The sequence below is a fragment of the Schistocerca piceifrons genome, chromosome 3, assembly GCF_021461385.2.
Source record: "Schistocerca piceifrons isolate TAMUIC-IGC-003096 chromosome 3, iqSchPice1.1, whole genome shotgun sequence".
NCBI lineage: Eukaryota > Metazoa > Arthropoda > Insecta > Orthoptera > Acrididae > Schistocerca > Schistocerca piceifrons.
The window spans coordinates 851021954-851046971 of record NC_060140.1 but is presented as its reverse complement, the minus strand read 5'-3'; the positions used below and the strand labels follow the sequence as shown (position 1 = coordinate 851046971).

The 25018-nt window shown below is 43.5% G+C and overlaps 1 protein-coding gene across 1 annotated transcript in view; it reads left to right on the top strand.

Annotated features, from left to right (window-relative positions):
- The first annotated feature begins 13594 nt into the window (after positions 1-13594).
- The window catches only part of LOC124789313 (chitooligosaccharidolytic beta-N-acetylglucosaminidase-like), a 325333-nt gene continuing 313909 nt past the window's right edge, over positions 13595-25018 (top strand). The window contains exon 1 of the mRNA XM_047256627.1: positions 13595-13761. The gene's annotated coding sequence lies outside the window, so the exon portion shown is untranslated. The remainder of the gene's footprint in view (positions 13762-25018) is intronic.

Genomic DNA, 25018 nt, shown 5'->3' with positions numbered 1-25018 from the left:
TGAATACCGCCTGACGGAAAAGGGTGAAAGACGGAACCACATGCTAGAATTTTGCACAGAACATAATGTAATCATCACAAACACCTGGTGTGCTCTCTCTTCTCTTATATTCAGTGCTTACATCCAGGAAGCTATAGACCAAGTCCGAGAAACTACTGAGTTGCGGATCAAAATTAATGGGCAGAAGATAGACATGCTACGTTATGCAGATGATATTGCTGTAGTCACGGAGACAAAAGATCTAGAGGAAGTCCTCAGAATAATGGAAAAAATTCTATGCAATCAGTATGGAATGAGAAAAAAAAGGTTAAAGTGATGGTATGCAGTACAGGAGCAGAAGAGGAACCTCTGAGAAGGAGAATTGGAAGAGAGGAGCTGGAAGTGATAGAGGAATTTACTTACCTGGAAGCAAAATCATAAGGGATGGTAAAAGCCAGAAAGAAATTGCGAGCAGAATACAAAAGGCCAAAATTGCATTTAATCGGAGTAGGAACTTACTCACCAGGAACAGCATTAGTCTGAAAATAAGGAAACGTATCATTAAAGATTTCGTTTGGAGTGTGGCCATATACGGATGTGAAACTTGGACAATTGGAATAGAAGAAAGAAGACGGCTAGGGGCCCTGAAGATGTGGTGCTATATAAGGATGATGAAGATCAGCTGGAGAGACAAAGAAACAAATGAAGAGGTGCTTAGAAGAGTACAGGAAACCAGATCTCTGTGGAGTCACATCCAAACAAAAAGAGACAAACTTGTAGGGCACATCCTACGATACAACAGCATCATTGGAGCAATAGCAGAAGGAGCTATTGAGGGTAGGAATCGGCGGGGCGACCGAGGATATCATACATGAAACAGATCATGAATGACGTTGGATGTTAACACATACGTGGAAATGAAGGCAGACAGAAGAGAGGAATGGCGCCCTGCTACAAAGCAACCTCAGGGTTGAACACTAAAAGAAGAAGAAGAACACCTGGTTTTAGATTCATGAAAGATGGTTGTATATGTGGAAGAAACCTCCAGACTGTTTATGTAATGGTAAGACAGTGATTTCAGAATCAGATTTTAAACTGTGAGAAATTTGCAAGAGCACATGTGGACTCTGATCACAATTTATTGATTGTGAAGTGCAGATTAAAACTGAAGATATTGCCGGAAGGTACGACACTTAGAAATCTGGATAAGTTGAAAGAACGATAGGTTATTGAGAGTTTCCGAAGGACCATTAGGCAACGATTGACTGAAACAGGGGAAAGGAATGTAGTGGAAGACCAATGGGTTGCATTGAGAGATGAAATAGTGAAGGCAGCAGAGGATCAAATAGGAAAAAGACAAGGCCTAGTAGATATCGCTGGATACTGAATTTAATTGCTCAAAGGAGAAAAAACATGCATTGAATGAAGCAGGCGAAAGGGAATACAAACGTCTAAAAACTGAGACTCGTAGGAAGTGCGAAAAGGCTAAACAGGAAAAGCTAGAGGATAAATATAAGGTTTGAGTCGGTAAACCAGGGTAATTGAGACAAGAAACTTTAGAAACAGACACGGACGTGCGCGCGCCTCCTGTTGTGACCCTAGGAGCAGGCATGTTCGAACCGGCGCGAGTCTTTGACAGCTGAGAAGGGGTGGAGGTCCAGCCAGCAGGACTCAGCAGCTGCACGCGACTCGCATTGCCATCAGTAGAATACGGAACAGTTTGACTCGCAGGGATTGGCGGATGCTCTGAGTATAAAAAATACCAAGGCCGCAATCAGGGAAACGCAAGCTCTGTCCGCACGGTCGGGGAACCTGCCGTTAGAGTGTAACACGGAGGGGTAACCACCATGGCTGAATAAACTGTCCAGAACAAATATGAAATAATACTAAATCCAATAAAACGTGAACCCATTTACGAGTATCGTTCCGAAAGTGATGAGTCCTACTTTTATTCATGGAAACTACAGGAGATACACAAATCAGGACAGCGCAGCTAAATAGAGCAATATTTGAGCTACAGACTGTCATTTTTCCGCATACTCACCACCGATTGTTATGCACTTTTGTCAACGGTGAACCAGAGCTTGCATTTCACACTTGTAAAAATCGGAACCAATTGAGGCTAACCACACGGTTCCAGCTTTGACAACAGCATCCGAGTCTTGAAAATGTTCGGCACGTAGTCCATCTTTCAGAGATGGAAGTCTGAAGGCGCTAAATCAGGACTGTGCGGCGGATGCGGTAAGACAGTCCAGTCGAATTTTGCAATGCGTTGCGTCGTCGCAAGACTGGTGTCTGGCCTGGCGATATCATGTTGCAGGTGAAAGTCGGTCTTCTTCTCTGGCCTTATCGTGCAAATTCGGGCTTTCAGCTTAGTCAGTGTCGCCTTGCAGCGTCCTGGATTGACAGTTACTCCAGAACATCCAAAAAAAACCACACCCTGGCTATCCCAGAATGTGCACATGGACTGTCTTTTGGATTCTGGCTCGTAGTGGTGACACCACGTCTCACCTATTGTGACGATACTATTCAGAAAATTGTCACCTTCAGATACGAGGGTGAGTCAAATGAAAACATTAAATATTGTTTTAAATATTATTTATTGTGCAGAAGTGGTACAAAGCTGTATCACTTTTCAACATAATCTCCCCCACGCTCAATGCAAGTCCTCCAGCGCTTACAAAGTGCATAAATTCCTTTAGAAAAAAATTATTTTGGTAGTCCACGCAACCACCCATGCACCGCGTGGCGTACCTCTTCATCAGAACCGAACTTCTTTCCTCCCATTGCGTCTTTGAGTGGTCCAAACATACGGAAATCGCTTGGTGATGAGGAATGGCGCCATTCCTTGCTCGCTCTCTTCGTTTCCGGTTGGTGGAAGTGAACCCAGGTTTCGTCCCCATTAACGATTCTTGCAAGGAAGCCATCACCTTCTCGTTCAAAGTTCTTCACAAGCATCAACACGTCATTCTCTCAGTTCAGGAGTCAGCTGCCGTGGCACCCATCTTGCAGACACTTTGTGAAACTGGAGCACATCAAGCACAATGTGGTGTGCCGAAACATGACTAATCTGTAAACATGCTGCAATGTCATTCACTGTCACTCGGCTGTTTTGTTTCACTATGGCTTCAATTGCTGCAATGTTCTGTGGAGTCACAACTCGTTGTGCCTGACCTGGACGAGGAGCATCTTCCACTGAAGTCACACCATTTGCGAACTTCCTATGCCATTCGTAGACTTGCTGCTGTGACAAACATGCATCACCGTACTCGGCTGTTTTGTTTCACTATGGCTTCAATTGCTGCAATGTTCTGTGGAGTCACAACTCGTTGTGCCTGACCTGGACGAGGAGCATCTTCCACTGAAGTCACACCATTTGCGAACTTCCTGTGCCATTCGTAGACTTGCTGCTGTGACAAACATGCATCATTCGTCGATGAATTTCAATAGGTTTCACACCTTCACTATGCGAAAACCGAATAACAGAACGCTGTTCTTCCCTGGTGCAGGTCGCAAGTGGGGCGGCCATCTTTATACTGATACTGCGACGGTATGTGAGCATCTGCACTATGCTGCCACCTACAGGCCATTTTGCACGCTGTTTGCAGCACGCTCACCAACTTACAGGATAACGGCGCGAAATTTCGATTTGTTATTACAAATTTAAGGTTTTTATTTAACTCACCCTCGTACATATTGGTCCAGCAGGTTCCGACAGATTTCCAATCGATGAACCACCTCGCACAGACTTTGTGATAACCAATATGTTCCAACATTATTTCCAAGGCATTACAGCCGACATTCAGCTTTGCACACAATTCTCTGGTCGTCATTGGCCGATCAGCACGGACGAGTTGATCAAGACGTTCTTCATGGCGAGGGATGACAGCTGTGCAGAGTCGATCGGGTATGTGACTTGTTATGCACACCCTTTCCACCACCTTGAAAATGTCAGACCCAGCACTTCGTATTGCTGACGTCTATTGTGTCGTCTCCGTACACCTTTAGCAAGCGTCGATGGATTTCAGTCGGCGCAATTTCTTCGGCAGAGAGGAATCCAATCACACATCGGTATTTCAAACGTGTGTCCATATCAAACTCCACTTTAGAAGACTCCTCTGCTGGCGCCAACTACCGCAGAACAACGGAAGCACCTGGAAATGAAAGAGGAAGATTCAACCATTAGCACAACACCAACGACATACGGCGCTGGCATGCAAAGTCACAACAACAAAAATAGGAGGCATTACTTTTGGAACGACCCTCGTACTGACAGGTAAGCCAGGAACACGGTTACAAAGACAAATTTAAGGCGAATGTGTGGGTGAAAACGAGCCCTCGATACGAAGTGCAGTTTTTTAAAGTATTTCATGTTAAATGTCTTATGTATAAAATGAGCTTTAAAAATTAATATCTCTACAACACTTTAAGCGATTTTCACAACCAAAATATCTACAGGTAGGTCTCATTGAGCACTATCGTACTATCATAGCAGATTTTTCATAAATTATACCTATTTTGAATTAAGCGCTGGAATATGCATTTCGCGCATCAAATTATGAAATTTTACACAAATAATGAATGAAACATAAAAAGTAGTGACAGTATTACGAAATAAATAGACCTAATTGTCTATAAATGTACTCAGTTTTAATTATTTATATTTATTAGTAACGAAATAAGGCAAAGTAGCGTTCGACTGGGCAAAATCATTATTTATGAACAAACAGCGTAAGTTAGAGAAAACCTAAGAAGGGCACTAGCAAGCTGAGGAAATCTACGTGCAAATTCGTGCATGATGTATGCAACATTAAATTTACAATTTTTGAGTATCTTATGGAAGTCAGAAACGTGTGCACTTGACTCATGTCAATGCGAGGGCTTAATAGCGGCAGCCATCTTGGCTCTGAGCACTTTGGTAAGCATTCGTTCAGCAGTAGCATTTCAGACATTGAACAGACAGTAAATATCTGTGGCAGCAGGTCGCGTTTCGAGTGAGTCGAAATGTTCCTAAGTGTTGAGTCGTGGACTTGCGATATTTGCATGTGTCACTACTCTGAAATATTTTCAACTGGTGGACTCTGAATATTTCACGCTGGAAAAACGCGTTCTGAATCCTACAAACTTTACTGCGGTTATTTTTGTGAGTGAGCTGCACTAGGGACTTAGTTGGTTTACAATTGTGGAACTTCAGCTTCAGACTTACAGTAAAGAAGTTTGATTGTTTTTTATGATTTTTCGAAAGTTTACAGGGACTGGAGATATTGTACCATTTCATTTAAGCCCAAGAACAGCTAATAATTAATTTCATGCTAAATCATTATTAACTTGTGGTCAATGTTACGGTGATGGAATAAATTCCTTTTTATATAATGTAGAACGACGTGAGTAGTGAAAATTATGTTTTTCAAACCATATTGCTGTCTGCATTTATTTCAACTTTGTGAGTGCGCTTTTTAGGGTTAAATGACTTGCTAATTTACAATTTATCATTTGTGCAGATGTATACGGGAGATAATTAGCCAGTAGGTTACTTAACAAGTCTTTTATAGAAGCAATAAGTGTTAGCTTCTCTTTTGTCATTTATTATCCATAGAGTGGCAGGATATACAAGCATATATAACCAGGGGAAAGAAAGATACCGCCTGCAGGAAGACTGAGGTGGTCTTTGGAGAAAAGAGAAGCAGCTTATGAACATTAGGCTTATACATAGCAAAGAAAGGAAAGTTCAAAGGTGAAGGAGTATATAGAGGGGCTGTACAAGCGAAATGAACTTGAAGCCAATATTGAAGGAAGAGAAGAGGATGTAGATGAAGATGAGATCGGAGATGTGATAGTAAGAGAAAAATTTGACAGTGCACTGAAATACCAAAGTCGAAAAAGGTCCCTCAAGTAGACGACATTCGGTAAGAATTACTGATAACGTTGGGAGAGTCAGCCATCACAAAAGTATTCCACCTGATGTGCAAGATGTATAGCACAGGTGAAATAACGTCAGGCTTCGAAAAGGCCGTAATAATTACAATCGCAAAGAAAGCTGTTTCTTATATGTGTCAATATTATCGAACTATAACTTTAATAAGTCATGGCTGCAAAATGCTAACAGGAATTATTTACAGAGAAATGGAGAAACTCGAGGAATATTAGTTTGGGATCCGTAGAAATGAGGGACACCCAAGGCAATACTGACTCTAGGGCGACCATAAATACAAGAGGGGGAGGGAGATATCTTCTGAAGAGCACGTTGCAAGGCATCATAGATATGCTCAATAATGTTCATTTCTGAGAAGCTTGGGGGCCAGCGGAAGGAAGATCAGTTTGGGAGCTGTAGAAATGAGAGACACACAAGGCAGTACTGACCCTAGGACTTTTCTTAGAAGATAGGTTAAGAAAAGGCAAAGTTGCGTTTGTAGACTTGAGGAAACTTTTGACAATGTTGACTGTCATACACTCTTTGAAATTCTGAAGGTAGCAACCTAACATACACGGAGTGAAAGGTTATTTAGTATTTACAAATTGTACACAGACCAGACTGCAGTTATAAGTGTCGATGGACAGGAAAGGGAAGCAGTGGTTTAGAAGGGCGAGAGACAGGATTGTAGCCTATCCCCATTGTTATTCAATCTGTACATTGAACAAGCAGCAGAGAAAACCAAAGAACAATTTGGTGGAGGAATAGGAGTTCAGATAGAAGAACTATTAACTTTGAGGTTTGCCAGTGACATTGTAATTCTGTCAAAGACAGCAAAAAATGCGGAAGAGCAGTTGGACAGCATGGACATTGCCTTGAAAAGAGGGTATAAGGTGAACGTCAAGAAAAGTAAAACAAGTGTAATGCAATGAAGTCGAATTAAATCAGGTGATGCTAGGAGAATTAGGTTATGAAACTATACACTAAAAGTAGTAGAAGAATTTTGCTAAGATAGTTCACACAATAGTCTTTTGAAGTGCGGTGCTACAGAAGAATGCTGAAGATTAGATGGGTAGATCATGAAAGAAATGGGGAGGGACTAAATAAAACTGGAGAGAAAAGAAATGTGTCCCGCAACTTGACTAAAGGAGGGGATCGGTTGGCAGGACACGTTCTGAGACATCAAGGGATCACCAATTTGGAGCTGGAGGGAAGTGTGAGCAGTAAACACCGCAGAGGGAAACCAAGAGGTGAATACAGTAAGTAGATTCAAAAGGATATAGGTTGCAGCAGTTATTCGGAGATGAAGAGGCTTGCACGGGATAGAGTAGCGTACAGAGCTGCATTAAACGAGTCTTTGGACAGCAACGTTATACTTCACGATAATAACTGATCTGAAGCTAGCTGTAGGTCACAGCTAAATCCGATCACTGTACAAATAAAACGTGTAATTGTCACCAGGAGCTATGAAACAAGAAAAATGAATTTTTGGTCATTTGTCCAATTGGAATATATACCCAGATCGTCACTTCTGTACAACTCCTGTTCTGTTGACGAATTTCTAATTAGTAGCTAACAGATTGTGTAACAAAGCAAACATAAATGTTGAGTTAAGCCTTAAATTTAAATTTGTTTCATTATCAACTCGTGTATTGTGAAAGACTTTTTTTTTTAATTTTTTCCGTCATCTTCTGGCTAGTTTTGTTCGGACCATGACGATTTTTCGTCCTGTGCCAATCTGTTTATCACATGTTAACATTCCGTGCAATGCTCTCGATAATTTGCTCTGCGTGTTCTTCCAGTACCAGCCTTCCTCTACAGTTTTTGCTCTCGACGGCTCCGTCTAGAAACTAATACCTGCTGTCTTCAGATACGTTTCCTAAATTTCCTTTTCTCGACGATTCTGTAGAGAAACTCCACGTTCCTGATTTTATCAGTCGACATAATTTTAGCAAAACTTCGTTACGTCAGTCAAAGACTTCGGTTCTTTTCTGGTTTTGCAATAGCTCATGAATCACAGCCACTGAATACCAACACACTTTCTCAGAAATTCTTTTTTCTGATCAAGCCCTATGTTAGGTACCATTACAGTTCTTTTCTCGGTAATGCGCTCTATGCCTGCACTAGTCTACTCCTTACATCATCCTAGCAACGTTTGTGATGCGTTATTTTGCCTCCAGGATAGTAAAGTGCCATCACTTCGTCTACTACTTGGTCCCATGCGTTACGTTTATTTCTAATTTCACGTCTTCTACAGCTGAGAATTCTTCCGGATTGTATGGCTATGGTCCATGGAGCTTTCGTCCAAAGCTACGTTAGACATCTTCGGAGGTACTCCTGGTTGTGCTGAGTCTTGCCAACTGACGATTCGGACTTTTTTTTTTTCTTTATTGTGATTTTAAACACCTTATACAAGGGTGGGCTGTCAGCAGCACAGTACGCTGCTCTTCAGCCTTGAATTGACAATAAGTAGTACATATAGGTGGCACAGAGAATACAAGCAAAACGGCGGGCAAAAAATGTAGACACTAAAAAACAAAAGAACACGGAGCCGTTCACACTGGACGAGAGACATCACTAACACTAGTTGACACGGTGCACATAACATGGATGACGGCGACGGCACACGTGAACAGTGGTGGCGTGACGGCGAACAAACACTAATAACAAACGAAGACACACACACGACACACTGATGGCAAAGATCTCCAGCGCGCGAATGTTAACTGAGCGTGTGCGAGTCCGGGGACCTGCCAAGAGAGGAGGAGGAGGAAGGGGATTGGGAGAGGGAGAGGGGAGAGCAGAGATGCCAGGGGAATGGGAGATAGGGGGAGGGAGGAAGGGGGAGGGGAAGCCTGGGGGAAGAGGGGTGGAGGGAGGGGATGGGGGAAAAGGAAAGAGAAGGGAGGGAGGGTGCCTAAACGAAAGGACTCAGGAAGTGGGGGGAGGGGGGGATCAAAGTTGATAGGAGGGGTAGATGGAGGGGAGGAGGACATCATCAGGGAGGGGGAGCTGGCGGAAGGCACCTTGGGAGATGGTAAGGAGGGTGGAGAGATGGAGACTGGGTGGGACATGGGAATACAGGCGCGGCAGCGGGCGGGGGTGGGAGAGGATGGGTGAGACAAGCAGATGAGGGGGATCGAGTTTGCGGGAGGCGTACAGGATCCGTATCCTTTCAAGGAAAAGGAGATGGGGGAAGGGGATGAGATCGTACAGAATCAGCGTGGGGGAGGGGAGACGGATGCGATAGGCGAGGCGGAGAGCACGATTCGGACGTCGAAGAGCGGCCTAAATACCGTGGAAAGTGAGCGTAATCAGATCACGTGATAGCAGAGATAAACCTTGTCAAAGATAAAATATAACTATCGATCATAGTACGTCAAAGATAACAACTTCTCATCGATTCTGTAGCGCCATAAATCGCTGATTTTCATGGCTTCTTTTCTGTTGAGGATAAACGTCCTCCTCTGTCTGCAAGTGGGTGTATATGAGATTCCGTGTACATATGGTAAGTTCTACATTGGAACCACAAAGAGAAGAGTGAATACATGTTTGAAGGAACATAAAAGTCTTTTGCCGACTAGGAAAAACAGAGAAATCATCTGTGGCGGAACATGCTCCTCAGTCAGGTGATCACGTAGTGAAATTTTCGGAAACTGAAGTTTTATGTACTATGACCAACTATTATCCACGGTTATATAGAGAAGCCATAGAAATATATAAAAATAGGGATAATTTTAATAGAAAAGAAGAAGCCATGAAACTCAGCACTATATGGACAGTGGCGCTACAGAATCGATGAGAATTGTCTTTGACATACTATGATCGATAGTTATATTTTATCCTTGACAATGTTTATCTCTGTTATCACGTGAAATCCAGACCTTGCCCACTTCCCACGGTATTTAGGCCGTTCTTCGACGACCGAATCGTCAGTCGGCAAGACTCACCACAACCAGGAGTACATCTGAAGATCTCCAGCGCAGCCTTGGACGAGACGTCAGGGATAGAAGAGTTCCATGGACCACGGCCCTACAAGCCAGAAGAATTCTCAGCAGCTGAAACATGCGACTGTGAAAGCCTTCACTGTACTTCTTCTACTGCTCAATATTCTCAATGCATATTGTGCGCTCTATATTATTTTCCTGCCAGTCAACAGGTCCTGTAGTTCCTCGTTACTTCCACAGAGGAAAGCAATGTCATTAGTGAATCTTGTCATTAACATCGTTTCGCCCTGGATTTTAATCCCACTTCTGAATCTTGAACTTCCCTCAACGCTTGTTCAGTGTAGGGGTGAAGATCTGCGTCTCTGCTTTACGTCCTCTTCATTCCCCTCGCTTCTCTCCGATCTTGCATTCTTACTCTTGGATCTTGTACGTATTGTTTATTACCCGTATAGGTATAGGCTCTGAGCACTATGGGACTTAACATCTGAGGTCATGAATCCCCTAGAACTTAGAACTACTTAAACCTAACTAACCTAAGGACATCACACACATCCATGCCCGAGGAAGGATTCGAACCTGCGACCGTAGCGGTCGCGCGGCTCCAGACGGAAGCGCCTTTAACCGCGTGGCCACACTGGCCGGCGTTTATTACCCGTCTTTTCCTATAGTATATATCTATTTTTATAAGGATTTCAACGATCTTGCTCCACTTTACATCGCGTAACACTTGAACTAGGTGGACAAATTTCATTAAAGTGTCTTGTGTTTTCCAGAGTCCCGCTTTCGGTATTTAACACTGAGGCCACGTCACCAGTTTTTTTCTCCATTCTCAATATTATTCGTGTCAGGAGCCACAATGCATGAGCTGTCAACGTGTTCGTGTGATAGTTCTCACATTTAAATGGTCTTCATATCTTCTAAACTGTGTGAATGATTTTCTTCTGGAAGTCGGGTGGTATGCTTCAAGTGCTATGTAATAAAATACTAACATGTATAATCGTTTGATTGCTACTTCCCCCAATGATTTTAGGAATTTCGCAGAGATTCCTTCTGTCTTCTTCACTCACAAGTCTTCCGATCTCTAATATTTAATTGCTACATCTTCCAAATCGACGTCTATTCCTTCCTCCATCATGCTATCAAATAGTTTCTCTCCCAGCTACGGGCTATCAGTGAACTCTTTCCACTTACCTACTCCCTCCTCTGTATTTAAGAGTATAAATACTTTTGAAGTATTCATGTTGACGCCTTTCCTTTTAAAGTCATCGAAAATAACTTAGACTTTTCTATAAACTGTGTCTGTTCTTTCAACAACCATTTCTTTACTGTTTTTAGCTTCCTAGTACGTCCTACTGATTTTATTTCTAAAGGCAGTACGTTTTTTCTTGAATGTTTTCGTATTTCCTTGATACACAGCCATAACCTGCGTATCTTGTGATCAATGTACTAATTAAGAGGGCACAGACAATTCGCCGTAGTTGAATGTATTCAAGATGCGAGACCTCAATATACCAACACCACACAAAACGACAATGAGCACGAACGCACTGGTTGCTCAGGGCTTGTCTGTGTAGTACTAGTCTTTTCCCCGCAGGTCCACTAGCGAATGCGTTCAAGACATACACTGAACACACCTCCTCCTCCCCCTCTCCGTCCCCACCTCTTCCTCTCTGCTTCTGTCCACCTCCCCCCCCCCCCCCACCTCTATTTGTCTATCTTGTAAGAGGCGCACTCGAGCAGATCTAACTTCGATGGATTGCTCACGCGCTGCCTGCGATATGTAAGCTACAAGAGAATCTCAGACCAGAGAGCAGTGTCGGCAGCAGTAGGAGCAGTGTCAGCAGTAGTAGTGGTGGTAGCTCGCAGTCGGGCGGTTGGGCCGGTCGTGCCTGAGCGAAGTAGTGTAAGGTAAAAACAGCCGCGCGCATGTCTAATTTGTTACAACCAAATTTGTACTATTGTTACATCAAGTCCCATGTAAATGTTTAAAAAAAATCTTTTTATAATAATCTTTTTTATAAAATTATCTTTTTGTCAATCATTCATCTGAATTTAAAGAATTTACTAATTTCTGCAATCCATGGTCATTCCGGTTATCGTAAACAAAAATCAGTTGTTTCTTTTTAAACATGACAAATCTAGCGGCCAGCATTGCACTGGGCTGTGCCAGAAAAATTTCTTGTAGGAGCAGATATATACGCGTTATCCGGAGACTTCATTGAGGTAAGAATTTTCAATTTACTCATAATAATCTCTCAGGGCCATGACGCAGCACTGCTGACGTCCAAATTTACCAGGTTAGATTCACAGTCAGTTAATTATCGAAAGGTTATATTGTTGTTGTTGTGGTCTTCAGTCCTAAGACTGGTTTGATGCAGCTCTCCATGCTACGCTATGCTTTGCAAGCTGCTTCGTCTCCCAGTACGTACTGCAGCCTACACCATTCTGAATCTGCTTAGTGTATTCATCTCTTGGTCTCCCTCTACGATTTTTACCCTCCACCCTGCCCTCCAGTACTAAATTGGTGAGCCCTTGATGCCTCAGAACATGTCCTACCAACCGATCCCTTCTTCTTGTCAAGTTGTGCCACAAACTCCTCCCCAATTCTATTCAGTACCTCCTCATTAGTTATGTGATCTACCCATCTAATCTTCAGCATTCTTCTGTAGCACCACACTTCAAAAGCTTCTATTCTCTTCTTGTCCAAACTATTTATCGTACATGTTTCACTTTCATCCATGGCTGCAATCCATACAAATACTCTCAGAAAGGGCTTCCTGACACTTAAATCTATACTCAATCTTAACTAATTTCTCTTCTTCAGAAACGCTTTCCTTGCCATTGCCAGTCTACATTTTATATCCTCTCTACTTCGACCATCATCAGTTATTTTGCTCCCCAAATAGCAAAACTCCTTTTCTACTTTAGAAAGGTTATATATGAGTCACATTTTTTATTGGGAGGTTAGTCACGTTATTGTTGCGAGGTTACGGAGTAATAAACTGTTGGGAGGTTACACTAAATGTGAATATGCATATTTTTTCTGTTGGGAGGTTACAATCTTCTCCTCCTTACTTTCTCTTATCTCTTCATCTCCTCCTCCACCTCTCTGTATCCATTTGCTCCATACTCTCTCTCTAACCATATCTCCATCCTCCTCTCTCTGACCATATCGACCTCGCCCTCTCTCTTTCCACGTCTGCCTCTCTCTCTTCCTTTTCATCTGCCCACTACAAATGGTGCAAATGGCTCTGAGCACTATGGGACTAATGACATCTCACACAGCCATAACCGAGGCAGGATTGGAATCTGACCACTACAGCTGACACCTGCCTCATGTATCCCCCCCTCCCTGTCAATGTGGCCCAGGTGAAGCTAAAAGTTTGGACACTCTTGTTCTAGCCAACAGTCTGTAGTTTATAGATCATTTATGCGCACTGAGAACACTTTCGTTTCCACTCGCCGTCCAGTACGACGTACCTCGTTCTATTAGTCGGAACTCGATCGAGCCGATCGCCTCGTCTCGAGCGCCCGGTGAGTCAGCGAGCCGCCTCCAACTAGGAATGCAAATCGCGCAGCCCGTTACCGGACCGTCCCGTCGGCTCGTGATTAATGCAGGCGCGCTCTGGCGGTCGCCCTGTCGCTCGTTTCCCCAGCCCAGCCCTACCGCCGCGGTAGGCGAGCCGAGGCGGCGAGTGCGCATGCGCGCCGCCGCTACTCTGCATATGAGGCCGCGGCGGGCTCGCGCCGCAGCTACTGGCGACTAGGCGCTCGCCGCTGCTAGAAGCGACGCTACCAGCACCCACCGCCAGGCACCGGCCGCGACAGGGGGCTCGCCGCTGCTAGCAGCACTCACTGCCGGAAGCACCCACCGCCAGGCACCGGCCTTCTGCAAGCACTCACTGCCAGACACCACAACGCTCGGTAAGTCGCCAGGGGCCGTGGCTACGTCACTCGGTGAAGCGGATTCTGTAACGTCGACCATAACAATACTAATACTCATTTTGCTGCGTGTTTCTGTCACTTACTACAAGCAACCATACAGACTGTAACAAACCAGTGGCTTTAATTTCGATAACTCGGTTGCAAAAAGCACGGCGGTGAGGTTGCAATTGTTGCTTTTCAAAGGGAACGAGATACGCTTGCTACCACAAAGTCAGAAAAATCGGATCTCTTTGTTGCTTGGAGAAACAAACTAAGAAGATCATAAAAGTGAACTGGAAACCGTATTTCTCTCCAACTACTTTATTGTCTGTCACAGTGTGACAGTAGGAATTTCACACAAATCATCATCGTCATCACCATCATCATAGTCATTTACTCGTTGACGAGTATGAAATGTCTTTTGGTAGCGTTATCTGTGGATTCTTCGGTGGCTAAGTAGTCCTGTTCTGCAAAATTGGTTCAAATGGCTCTGAGCACTATGGGACTTAACTTCTAAGGTCATCAGTCCCCTAGAACTTAGAACTACTTAAACCTAACTAACCTAAGGACATCACAAACATCCATGCCCGAGGCAGGATTCGAACCTGCGACCGTAGCGGTCGCGCGGTTCCAGACTGTAACGCCTAGAACAGCTCGGCTACCTCGGCCGGCCCTGTTCTGTACCGCAGTAATGGCGTACCCAGTTGGTGTTGTTCCTCTCAAGATCTCTTGTTCTCTTTTGCCATCTCTCTTCCTAATCTCCTGCAATTGTCTCTGCTTTTCAAAATTAAGTGTTCCTTGGTGAACAATTTGTCGCTATTTGGGTCTATCTAGGGCTGCAGTTTCTCAATCATTTGTGTTTATTCGACATTTAACCTCAGGACATGATTTTTTTTGCCCTCCCTCATTCCGTTGGCCATTATTCAATTGGGAGAACATGATTTGCTTAGGGAGACGGGAGTTTGGCATGCGGAGTTGGTGTATGAGAATTTTTGCTCCAAAATTCTGTTGTTTGTTCGCCGATCCTGCCACTTTACTTTCAATATTCTCCTTAGGCAGCGTTGGTGGTATTTTTCAAAGGCCTTTGTGACTTCTGTAGATGGTCCCGGTTCCACATCCATAAAGAAGTGTAGGCATGATAATGACTTTGTAGACTGTAAGCTTAGTTTCAGCACCCAAATAGTGGTTATCAAACGCTCTTTTCAAAAGACGACCATATGCAGTACTTGCACACTTTAGTCGGTGTTGAATTTCTGCATCTATGTTTGAATTTGGAGAAAGATGGCTTCCCAGGTATGGAAAATACTCTACAATGTCTAGAGGTGTTCCGTCAACTGTGGTAACTGGTGCTGTTGCAGTGGAATTTGGGGCTACCTGATAGAGGACCTTCATTTTATCTGTGTTAAGCTCAAGACAGATAGAATTGTATGCCAGACTGAATGCATATAGGGTAGTTTGTAACGTTATCATACGCGGACTGAAATTCGATGACAGCAGCTGTGGTTATTTTGCTTTTAGCTCGGAGTCTGCCAAGGTTGAATAGCTTACCAAATAGTGAATCAAAGACAGACAAGAAATAAACCCTCGATACGAAAATGAAGAGCAGCTTTAAAAATTATCCACACGCTCATAAAATAGCGTATCTCCTTTTTCCTAGCGTTTATCCCGTATCGTCAGGAGAGGCATATTAATTACTACATTTGGCAACTTTAGTGGTAGATGGTGGTCGGATGCTATTCCTCTTACCAACCTGTCACTTCCAGCACGGAATTTGTGAACCCTAACTGTCTGCTTCTATCGTTATCCCTCGTGAAAGTGTATAGACGTTTTCTGAATATTTCCTAATCCGATTCCCAGTATTCACCTATTGGGGTGTGAGAAGCCACCTAAAAACCGCATCCAGGTTGGCCGGCACGCCACCGGCCCGCGTCGTTAACCCGCCTGAGGCTGGCGCCTCTCCCACTCCCGAAAGCGGCGTGCTAACGGCTCTCAAAACCGTACAAAATTCGTCTACAGTTAAATTACTTGACCTTCATAACTCGTACGAAACCGAAACTAACGAGTGTCTGGAATGACGCCGAACCGCCTTTGCAACAATTTGCAACAACGATCACCATACTCACGCAGCGGTAACGAGACATATTTCAGTATTATTGTGAAAGTTACTAGTTGGGAGTCACTAACTGAAATCACTCCGAAGGCGGTGCAAAAGTTTGATGGTCGAGATTTGAAGAGCCAGTCGTTAAACAGTGGATATTACCTTGTAAATTTCGAGTCTAATTTTGATAATCAAAATTTTGCTCACACATACTCTTAGCTTTCCCACCGACAGCACGTCTCACATGAAATCTAGAGATACATTGTCTTCCGTACTCTAGAGATACATTACGGAAGACAAATTTGAAGCTGAACTGAGGTAATAATTTTCACTGGGGAATGAGAGCACACAAACCGCTTCTTTTCACAGCAAGATGCAAATATAACGTCTCCACTGCAATTCAGACAATCCCCTGGTTACAATTTATCGTTGCCAACTTAAAAGGTACTCACCTGTCACAAATTCTCCTTTTTCAAAATAGTGCGTAGTTTGCGTAACGTCTTGTCACAATGTTCCAGTTGTGTGTCGTTAACGCAAATATCTTTTTAACTCCTGATACTGTAGCGTGCACGCTACGTTGTTAACGATTGCGTGCTTCGACTTCTTTAATAATTAATCAGACGCCAGGCGCGTAACGCTACAGCTGTCCGAAACATTAATTGCTATTCGGGCTGCAGGTTCTGTTTATTGCTGGCTCGTTGAGGGTTTACTAATTATTATTTGATTAGCAGCCGACAAACCTGCATTTCACATCGTTTATAGATAGTTGTTGATCCGTTGCTACGGCAGTGCAAAGATAACACTGAAACGCTACGTCACGACTAGCGATTATCTCTGATACACTAAATCGTATTTTCAGTTTAATTAATATTTCCTCATCTAATTATACTGCTCTAGAGACTGAAGACTCATATGAAAAAAATGTATGTGTTGTAAAGTCAATTAACATTAGTTAATCACTCACAAACTCCGTTCAACAAAAATTCACCAAAACCAGAGACGCAAGTACAGTATCTATATGCCATTGCTTTTTTGTTTCAACCTTAATTTGAATTAGTTAACGTTTGAACGACTATTTTCTCATTAGATCAATATCAATTGTTCAGAGAGACAGATCTTCAAATAAAAATAAAAATATCCATATAATAACGTCGAACACATCACAAATTTTTATTGCGTGCTATCATTATAGAAATTACTGACTCGTATAAAGACGATGAGTTAACTGATTTTGATGTTCAAATGTGTGTGAAATGTCCGCAGCTCGTGGTCGTGCGGTAGCGTTCTCGCTTCCCACGCCCGGGTTCCCGGGTTCGATTCCCGGCGGGGTCAGGGATTTTCTCTGCCTCGTGATGACTGGGTGTTGTGTGATGTCCTTAGGTTAGTTAGGTTTAAGTAATTCTAAGTTCTAGGGGACTGATGACCATAGAAGTTAAGTCCCATAGTGCTCAGAGCCATTTGAACCATTTTTTGTGTGTGAAATCGTATGGGACTTAACTGCTAAGGTCATCAGTCCCTAAGTTTACACACTACTTAACCTAAATTATCCTAAGGACAAACACACACACCCATGCCCGAGGGAGGACTAGAACCTCCGCCGGGACCAGCCGCACAGTCCATGACTGCAGCGCTTAGACCACACGGCTAATCCCGCGCGGCCATGCTCTACACTTAGCGTCACATTTCTCTAATCTAATTCCCTCATCTCGGCTAATCCCGCGCGGCGACCTTGATGTGCAATCAAACGTGCCTAGATATGAACTAAATACAGAACATAATACCAACATTGGTTTTCATTTTTTGACAATATTTCTACATTAAACGCTGAGAAAGTTAGGCCACCAGTTCTCAACCTTGTGATGTTTCTACCACAACATTTTTCGGGTCCACGTTATCCCATTATCAAGAGCTATAAAATAGGGGAACCACTCAATGAATCGCAATACAGGTAGTTCACGTACTGACAACCATATAGAAGTTCTACCAGAATTGCGATTTATTTATTGGTTTCTTTGTTTTATAGCATTTGATATGCGATAATACTGTCCCGAAACACGTGATAAAAATATCACACATTTGACGACTGATGCTGGAACATCTTCAGTACCGATTCATGAGACACTTGTAAGTTGGCTTCACAACAGATAATTTGTTCACATGTCCAATCTCCTCTATGAACATGAAACAGACAAACCAAACCAAAACATACATTTGTAGTATTACATATCAACAGGAAGATAGATGAATAATTGTAATAATTGGTCAGTGTCGTCCTAACCGCCGTCTGCTTCACGTCTGCTGTGCAGCGAGCTACCTTAATTTAAGTATTAACTGTATTTTTCTTACTTGAAAAATGGTTCAAATGGCTCTGAGCACTATGGGACTTAACGTCTGTGGTCATCAGTCCCCTAGAACTTAGAACTACTTAAACCTACCTAACCTAAGGACACCACACACATCCATGCCCGAGGCAGCATTCGAACCTGCGACCGTAGCAGTCGCGCGGTTCCGGACTGAGCGCCTAGAACCGCTAGACAACCACAGCCGGCTTTCTTACTTGTCACTTCTTCTTCCGTGTGTTTTTGCTTTTAGGAAGCTTTAATTGTCGAGTGCTATTAATAGTGTTCCATAGATTTCGTGTTTGTTTTGAATACAGTCAGAGTCCCTTTAGTCAGCCACAGTGCCAGTAGTGCTAGTGTTTCTTTTCAATACAGTCCAGAGACAGGTAGTGCTATTTTCATTGTTCTCTACAAGAAGTGGCTAGCAATCGTAGTTTAGTCAATAATCGGCCGCCTTTAGAGAAATAGCAGTCTAGTCAAAAGTTGATTAACTCTCTTCAGTAAATTGATTCCTTAGGATGGATAGAATGTGTGACTGCTGTGTACGGACGCAGGAGGAGCTGGCCACTGTTCGCGAACAGCTGAACGTGTTGATGGCCGCGTTCAGCCGTCTTCAGGCTGCTGCCTCGGAGTGTAGCGGCAGTGGGGAGTCTGGTGCGTCGCATGGTACACCCCAGGTGTTACATGCTTCACCCACTGTCCCTGCTGTCGAGACATCTTCGCGGGTACCGGGTGCGGTTGGGCCACCCTCTCCCCAAGGGGAGTGGCGGGTTCAGCGGCGTTCGCGGCGCACGAGGCGGAAGGTAAATGTGGAGGCTGGCTGTGTGGCATCGCCCGCTCTGCCTGTGAGTGGACATGTGGCCGCTCCTTCAGCAAGGTCCGAGCAGGCACACGGGGGGAGGGGTTTATTAGTTATTGGGAGCTCCAACGTTAGGCGGGTGATGGAGCCCCTTACGGAAATAGCGGAAAGGTCGGGGAAGAAGGCCAGTGTTCACTCTGCTTGCCGGGGGGTCTCATCCGAGATGTGGAGGAGGCCCTACCGGTGGCGATAGAGAGCACTGGGTGCACCCGACTGCAAATTGTTGCTCATGTTGGCACCAATGACTCCTGCCGTCTGGGTTCAGAGGTCATCCTCAGTTCGTACAGGCGGTTGGCGGAATTGGTGAAGGCGGAAAGCCTCGCTCGCGGGGTGGAATCAGAGCTAACTATTTGTAGTGTCGTTCCCAGAACCGATCGCGGTCCTCTGGTTTGGAGCCGAGTGGAAGGCTTAAACCAGAGGCTCAGACTATTCTGCGGAGATCTGGGGTGTAAATTTCTCGACCTCCGCTATCGGGTGGAGAAATGTAGGGTCCCCCTGAATAGGTCAGGCGTGCACTACACGCCGGAAGCGGCTACAAGGGTAGCGGAGTACGTGTGGAGTGCACATGGGGGTTTTTAGGGTTAGAGAATTCCCTCCCTAGGCCTGACAAGACGCCTCCTGAGATGCGGCAAGGTAGGAGTAGGCAAAATGCAACAGGGAATCACAATATTAATGTGCTAATAGTAAACCGCAGGAGCGTCTATAGAAAGGTCCCAGAACTGCTCTCATTAATAAACGTTCAAAACGCCCATATAGTACTAGGGATAGAAAGTTGGCTGAAACCAGACGTAAACAGTAATGAAATCCTTAACCCAGATTGGAATGTATACCGCAGAGACAGGCTGGACAGTGAAGGGGGAGGCGTATTTATAGCGATAACAAGTGCAATAGTATCGAAGGAAATTGACGGAGATCCGAAATATGAAATGATTTGGGTGAAGGTCACGGTTAAAGAAGGCTCAGACATGGTAATTGGATGTCTCTATAGGCCCCCTGGCTCAGCAGCTGTTGTGGCTGAGCACCTGAAGGATAATTTGGAAAATATTTCGAGTAGATTTCCACACCATGTTAAAGTTCTGGGTGGAGATTTTAATTTGCCGGATATAGACTGGGAGACTCAAACGTTCATAACGGGTGGCAGGGACAAAGAATCCAGTGAAATTTTTTCAAGTGCTTTATCTGAAAACTACCTCGAGCAGTTAAACAGAGAACCGACTCGTTGCGATAACATATTAGACCTTCTGGTGACAAACAGACCCGAACTATTTGAAACAGTTAACGCAGAACAGGGAATTAGCGATCATAAAGCGGTTACGGCATCGATGATTTCAACCGTAAATAAAAATATTAAAAAAGGTAGGAAGATTTTTCTGTTTAGCAAAAGTGACAAAAGCAGATTACAGAGTACCTGATGGCTCAGCACAAAAGTTTTGTCTCAAGTACAGATAGTGTTGAGGATCAGTGGACAAAGTTCAAAACCATCGTACAATATGCGTTAGATGAGTATGTACCAAGCAAGATCGTAAGAGATGGAAAAGAGCCACCGTGGTACAACAACCGAGTTAGAAAACTGCTGCGGAAGCAAAGGGAACTTCACAGCAAACATAAACATAGCCAAAGCCTTGCAGACAAACAAAAATTACGCGAAGCGAAATGTAGTGTGAGGAGGGCTATGCGAGAGGCGTTCAATTAATTCGAAAGTAAAGTTCTATGTACTGACTTGGCAGAAAACCCTAAGAAATTTTAGTCTTATGTCAAAGCGGTAGGTGGATAAGAACAAAATGTCCAGACACTCTGTGACCAAAATGGTACTGAAACAGAGGATGACAGACCAAAGGCCGAAATACTAAATGTCTTTTTCCAAAGCTGTTTCACAGAGGAAGACTGCACTGCAGTTCCTTCTCCAGATTGTCGCACAGATGACAAAGTGGTAGATATCGAAATAGACGACAGAGGGATAGAGAAACAATTAAAATCTCTCAAAAGAGGAAAGGCCGCTGGACCTGATGGGATACCAGTTCGACTTTACACAGAGTACGCGAAGGAACTTGCCCCCTTTCTTGCAGCGGTGTACCGTAGGTCTCTAGAAGAGCGTAGCGTTCCAAAGGATTGGAAAAGGGCACAGGTCATTCCCGTTTTCAAGAAGGGACGTCGAACAGATGCGCAGAACTATAGACCTATATCTCTAACGTCGATCAGTTGCAGAATTTTGAAACACGTATTATGTTCGAGTATAATGACTTTTCTGGAGACTTGAAATCTACTCTGTAGGAATCAGCATGGGTTTCGAAAAAGACGGTCGTGTGAAACTCAGCTCGCACTATTCGTCCACGAGACTCAGAGGGCCATAGACACGGGTTCACAGGTAGATGCCGTGTTTCTTGGCTTCCGCAAGGCGTTCGATACAGTTCCCCACAGTCGTTTAATGAACAAAGGAAGAGCATATGGACTATCAGACCAATTGTGTGATTGGATTGAGAAGTTCCTAGATAACAGAATGCAGCATGTCTTTCTCAATGGAGAGAAGTCTTCCGAAGTAAGAGTGATTTCATGTGTTCCGCAGGGGAGTGTCGTAGGACCGTTGCTATTCACAATATACATAAATGACCTGGTGGATGACATCGGAAGTTCACTGAGGCTTTTTGCAGATGATGCTGTGGTGTATGGAGAGGTTGTAACAATGGAAAATTGTACTGAAATGCAGGAGGATCTGCATCGAATTGACGTATGGTGCAGGGAATGGCAATTGAATCTCAGTGTAGACAAGTGTAATGTGCTGCGAATACATAGAAAGATAGATCCCTTATCGTTTAGCTACAAAATAGCAGGTCAGCAACTGGAAGCAGTTAATTTCATAAATTATCTGGGAGAACGCATTAGGAGTGATTTAAAATGGAATGATCATATTACGTTGATTGTCGCTAAAGCAGATGTCAGACTGAGATTCATTGGAAGAATCCTAAGGAAATGCAATCCGAAAACAAAGGAAGTAGGTTACAGTACGCTTGTTCGCCCACTGCTTGAATACTGCTCAGCAGTGTGGGATCCGTACCAGATAGGGTTGATAGGAGAGATAGAGAAGATCCAATGGAGAGCAGCGCGTTTCGTTACAGGATCATTTAGTAATCGCGAAAGCGTTACGGAGATGATAGATAAACTCCAGTGGAAGACTCTGCAGGAGAGACGCTCGGTACGGGCTTTTGTTGAAGTTTCGAGAACATACCTTCACCGAAGAGTCAAGCAGTATATTGCTCCCTCCTACGTATATCTCGCGAAGAGACCATGAGGATAAAATCAGAGAGATTAGAGCCCACACAGAAGCATACCGACAATCCTTGTTTCCACGAACAATACGAGACTGGAATAGAAGGGAGAACCGATAGCGGTACTCAGGGTACCCTCCGCCCCACACTGTCAGGTCGCTTGCGGAGTATGGATGTAGATGTAGATGTAGAATGCTTTCAATACTTATAATCACTTACTGTACAATGTACGCTGCGGCGGAAAAAATTACAAGTGAAAAAGCAAACAAGAATACTGTATCATTACAACATATAGAAAATATTTTTATATCTTTAAAACAACAGCCATGTGTATTCCGCCCACTCACAGGTGGCTGTGGATGTTTGTTTGAAGAGCACTTAGCTTTAAATAACCGATACAAAATAAATGAGAACAATTTTACATAGACTAGGTTTACTACCCTATGGTCATTGTGCCTACGGAATAAAGTTTTTATTATACATTTCAGGTTCAGTTCGCACATAACGTTTTCGTGTCACGTAATGCAGAAGAAAGATTAAGGAAAGACAAACCTACGTTTCTAGCATTGTAGACTTAGAGAAAGCTTTTGACAATGTTGACTGGAATACTCTCTTTCAAATTCTAAAGGTGGCAGGGGTAAAATACAGGGAGCGAAAGGCTATTTACAATTTGTACAGAAACCAGATGGCAGTTATAAGAGTCGAGGGACATGAAAGGGAAGCACTGGTTGGGAAGGGAGTAAGACAGGGTTGTAGCCTCTCCCCGATGTTGTTCAATCTGTATATTGAGCAAGCAATAAAGGAAACAAAAGAAAAATTCGGAGTAGGTATTAAAATTCATGGAGAAGAAATAAAAACTTTGAGGTTCGCCGATGACATTGTAATTCTGTCAGAGACAGCAAAGGACTTGGAAGAGCAGTTGAATGGAATGGACAGTGTCTTGAAAGGAGGATATAAGATGAACATCAACAAAAGCAAAACAAGGATAATGGAATGTAGTCTAATTAAGTCGGGTGATGCTGAGGGAATTAGATTAGGAAATGAGACACTTAAAGTAGTAAAGGAGTTTTGCTATTTTGGGAGCAAAATAACTGATGATGGTCGAAGTAGAGAGGATATAAAATGTAGACTGGCAATGGCAAGGAAAGCGTTTCTGAAGAAGAGAAATTTGTTAACATCGAGTATAGTTTTAAGAGTCAGGAAGTCGTTTCTGAAAGTATTTGTATGGAGTGTAGCCATGTATGGAAGTGAAACATGAATGATAAATAGTTTAGACAAGAAGGGAATAGAAGCTTTCGAAATGTGGTGCTACAGAAGAATGCTGAAGATTAGATGGGTAGATCACATAACTAATTAGGAAGTATTGAATAGGATTGGGGAGAAGAGAAGTTTGTGGTACAACTTGACCAGAAGAAGGGATCGGTTGGTAGGACATGTTCTGAGGCATCAAGGGATCACCAATTTAGTATTGGAGGGCAGCGTGGAGGGTAAAAATCGTAGAGGGAGACCAAGAGATGAATACACTAAGCAGATTCAGAAGGATGTAGGTTGCAGTAGGTACTGGGAGATGAAAAAGCTTGCACAGGATAGAGTAGCATGGAGAGCTGCATCAAACCAGTCTCAAGACTGAAGACCACAACAACAACAACAACAACAACAATGCAGACATAAACAAAAAGGAAAAAAAGTCAATTGTGTGACACCATACTGTATCCTCGTAAGATACACAACAGATGTCCTGCCACTGTTGAGGTCACCGCTGATACATATCCATCGATACTGGAACAAATACAACCCCTGTTGGCTGCGACGATGCGTGTTAAGCGTCTCTGAGTTTTACGGTTGGCTTGTTTTTGAGCGCACGCCAGCGACGAAGTCGTTCAAGTGGAACACAGAGACGCGGTCGGTCGCGAACACTCGTTCAGAGGACGCACCCGGAAGAGAGCCAAGTAGGGTACTGAATTTTACGGTCGCCTGTCGGAAGAATATTGAACAGTAGTTCGCAAGTCGGCACTGTCGTCCAAGATCATAGCACTCATAAAAGACGAAGTTTTATTCGAATCTCGTGGTATGAGTTTGTTACTGTAAGTTAATAATACCTTTCAACATAGGATTTAATAAACTAATAAAGCTATCTCAATCGATTAAGCACAGTCAACTTCCCCTAACCGTTCATAGAATAACGTAATGATGAATTAATCCGTCATCGGTAGGAAGAGCGAGTTTTTATGAGCGAACAAGAGCCTTACACACTTCATCTGGTACCGAAAATTTCATTAACTCTGCTCAACTAATATGAGGTTTGCGCAAATCACGAAGTATTCTTCTAACAGAATTTCAGCTTAAAAAGATTTTAATCTATACAAGGTGTTCCGAAGTTCCCCTTAAAAACTTCTAGGACTTGGAGAGGGGAGTGAGTAGATAATACTTAGAATAGAAACCTTGTCCGGGAATGTACCGTTTCCGTGCTAGACCCTTTTAAAACATGGTAAAGCGACCATTTTTTACAAGTAATTGATTAGGCGTGACCCAGTGCATCACTCGTTTTACAATTTCACTCATTAATAACCAAAGAAATTGCTCGTGTACTCGTTGACGGGTTCTCTTCGACGTGATGCAGTTCAGGTCAGTTCAATTCAATTTCATTTATTATTTGGAATTTTTGACCTGTCAGCTGGAAGTTCTAAACATGTACGTA